At 41.5% G+C, this 3,724-nt stretch overlaps 1 pseudogene; it reads right to left on the reverse strand.

Moving 5' to 3' along the window:
* Positions 1 to 2,384: 2,384 nt before the first annotated feature.
* On the reverse strand, positions 2,385 to 2,963 carry LOC105741790 (annotated as a pseudogene).
* Positions 2,964 to 3,724: the final 761 nt, after the last annotated feature.

Raw genomic sequence — 3,724 nt, forward strand, 5'->3', positions numbered from 1 at the left:
GGTCAGCCCATACTACATAGCAAGACCTTATCTCAAAAAACTCCTTCCCCAAAAAAAGTAGTGGTGAGTCTGGGGTGTAATGGCTCCGGGAAGAACATATGCTTTGCATGTACAAGGCCCTGGGATCCACTCCCAGCACCAAGAAAGGAAGGTGAAATGGTACTGATGGTGGAATGTTTTTCTTTTTCTTTTTTCTTTTTCTTTTTTCTTTTCTTTTTTTGACAGGGCCTTACTATGTAACTCTGGTTGGCCTTGAACTCACTATGTGGCCCAGACTTGCCTCAAACTTGTGATTTGACCTTCTTGCCTCAACCTCCCCTGATGGTGGAATTTCAAACCAATAAATATATACCATAGGCTGGATAGTTTTCTAGGGCTGCACCACCTACCATACGGCCCTCAGGCCCGTAGAGCATTGAGACCTCTTCAGAGCTTGTTATAAATGCAGAATCTCAGGTCCCCCCCCCCATCCTACTCATTCTGAATCTATTTAAACAAGCTCTCCAGGCAATTCGTAGTCACTGGAAAATCTGGAGAGTACCGGGTTGGGGTCTAGGAGCTGTAGGGTTGTCCATCCCACCTGTTTGGAAGACGTGGCATTAGGGAGGGCAGGCAGATGCATGTAAAATTCCTGCAGGCAGAGCGCCTACTTTTCTGCTTGCTTTTACTGCGTCGCCTGCCTAGCTGCTCACTGACACCAATAATTCTCTGTCTTCCCTTCCAGACACTTGTTGCCCAGCACTGCCGCACATAACCACGCCTCCGTGTGCCACCAGTGGTGACTATCATGAACCTGTGTATCTACTTTTACATTTGCTTGGTTCATTTGTAATTGTAATAAAGATGGTTTGGAATAAGTCTGTTGCTAATTGGCTCCAACTGCATAATAAAGGAATGAAACTCAGTTGCTGGTCTTTCCCATAACTTCTATTGTTCAGGACAGATTCTCTGAACTGGGTAATCCACCCTATACCAGGTGGTTAATCTTTTATTTTTCTTTGTTCAGTACTAGGGATAGAGATTTTTTTCTTGAAAAAAGGTTTACTACTAGGGATAGAACCCAGGTCCCTGTGCATGCCGGGCCAACACTGGACCACTAAGCCACATCCGATGCCCCCAATTGGTCAGTCTTTTTAAAAAGTCACTTTCTTTCTTAGTCGTGTCCATCATTGCAGTACATATGTTTCCAGGCCTTGCGTGGGGTTGATAACTCTGCGTGCCACTGCCTAATTCCTCCTTTCATCCCTTTCCCTCCTTTCTGTCCCAGTTGGTTAATCTTATGTGAACACGATACTGAGCTGTAACTTCTTCAATTTGCACCTGTGCTTAATGGCATAAACCGCTTCACCTCCTTCGCTCCAACATCTATGCAGGAGCCAAAACAGCAAAAAATTATTGCAATTGGGCGCCATTCTACAAAAACAAAAAGAGAAACTATTTTTGCTTAAACTAATCCTGGGGAATAAATTGTGACTAGGAGGGGCCGGGGAGATGGCTTAGTGGAATAAGCGCTTCCCTAGCAAGCACAAAGACCTGAGTTCAATCCCTGGTTCTGAAAAAAAAAAAAAAAAAAATGGTGACTAGGAAAAACAAACACAAATCTTCTCTGGAAAAACACATTTTACCTCCAGTCCCCCAACAAATTACCAGAGACAGATTTTCAAGGAATGTGAGCTCACAAAAAAGTTATCTCAGAACAACCAAGCAATCATGCATGGGAGCCAGCAGACTCTTCATTATATTATTCATTTAATGTTATTTATTTTATTCTTTGTGGTACTGGGGATTAAATTCAGGGACACTCAGCCACTGAGCTATATCCCTAGTCCTTTTTATTTTGATACAGGATCTCCCTGAATTGCCCAAGTAGACCTCACCTCAAACTTGCAATCCTGCTAACTCAGCACCCTGAATAGCTAGAATTATAGCACCTCTATGGCTGGCTTAAATTATACTCTTTTAATGAAAAAAATATTCATCTTTAGATGCAAGGTGATGCCTGTCAAGATTTTGCCACTTCTTTTTTATAATTGACAAACTCATTCTATATACAATTGCATAGCACGTAGGAGCTCCAAGAATATTTTTTAAGGCAGAACAAATTTGCAGAAATTACACTGATTTCACTAGGGATTATAGAGCTATAGTAACTAAGACAATGTGATAAGGATGCAAGAGTGAGCAAGTGGGATAGACTATGGAGTCCACATGTCTCCTACATGGTCAATTGCCTTTTTTTCATAAAAAATCAAAAAGTGAATGAATTTAACCATACTCAGCTGATAATGCAACAAATGGGTGAAAAATTGATGCTACAACACGCTGAATGAGCTGAAAACAAAAAGTTGGTTGGAAGAAGGCAAAAGAACTTTGTCTTGTAAGAATCAGAACCAAGGGGCTCCATAATCATCTGACATCCACTCAGTCTTGTATCTGTGATTAGAAATGTACATGATAGGAACTCCAGGGATCTTCCAGATTCTCTTTTTAGGGTCCCAGTCAACCGTGGCCACAATGTACCACTTGTGCTGAGTTACTGTCTGCACTAAGCAGTTGTCTGCGTAGGTCCTTTTATGTGTGCGAGGTAAACGTTCAAACCGTGGATCTTTGGCAATCCTTAGGGTCACTCAATACTTCTGTCCCAATTTCTCAATTTCTGCCATTACACAATCAGTTATACAAGGGATATACTTGGCATACAGACAGTCCATCATCGATTGTACCAAGTCCAATTTGGCTTTGATGGAAAAGTTGATAAAGTTGGTGTCAGCCAGGACATGATAGGGTAGGCCTAGCTGTGTATTATACTGGAAGAATAAGAAGGAAGGGTGTTAGAGGACTTCTCTTTCCTTCAGAGCACTGGGATCTTTCTTTTTAGGTTTTAATCTATCCTTCTCTTTGAGTCTCTCATTTCTGAGAGTAAGCATTCGCTTCATGGTCGCACGCTTTCTTGCTTTCTTTTGCTTCCCCGTGTTCACGCTGCTGCCCTGTTTCTTCCAGAATCACCTCAATTACCTTTTGATGACAGTGCCACAGTAATTCAACCAGCAAAAGATAGCTTTTCATTATATTATGCTGGAAACACTGGATATGGGGTGGGAGAGATACAGGAACCTTTACTTTTACTTTATTTTAAAAAATTAACTAGAAGCCAGGCACAGTGGCATACAGACAGTGCTGGGAGAAGTGCAAAATGGTATGAACACCTTGGAAAACAGCTCTGAAGTTCCCTAACCATGTAGCCCAGCAATTGCACTCTGAGTTATTTACCAAGAAAAACAAAAACATGGCCATGCACATAAATGCACGCATCATCCTTGTTTGTAATAGCAAACACAAGGCAGAAAATAACCTGAATGTCTACTGGCAAGTGAAGGGCTTAGGAGAGCATTCTGTCTGGAATCCCAGCTGCTTGGAGGCTGAGACAGGAAGCCTGCAGTCTTAAGGTGGCCAGGACAGCTCAGCAAGAACCTGTCAAATAAATACTCTTTTTCAATCTTAGAAAGTAATAGTGTGTTTATGTGATGGAATACTATCCAGCGATAAAAAGAAACGAGCTACTGAATCACATGATGTGAATGAATTTTAAAAGCATTATGTCAAGTGAAAAAGTCAAAGACCAAAAAGCAGGTATTGTATGATCACTTATATGAAACTCTAAAAAAAGGAAAAATAACCTATCATGACACACTGTGGATAGTGGTGTCCTGGGGTCAGAGTTGGG

This window comes from Octodon degus, unplaced genomic scaffold (assembly GCF_000260255.1).
Source record: "Octodon degus isolate 3935 unplaced genomic scaffold, OctDeg1.0 scaffold00023, whole genome shotgun sequence".
NCBI classification, from domain to species: domain Eukaryota; kingdom Metazoa; phylum Chordata; class Mammalia; order Rodentia; family Octodontidae; genus Octodon; species Octodon degus.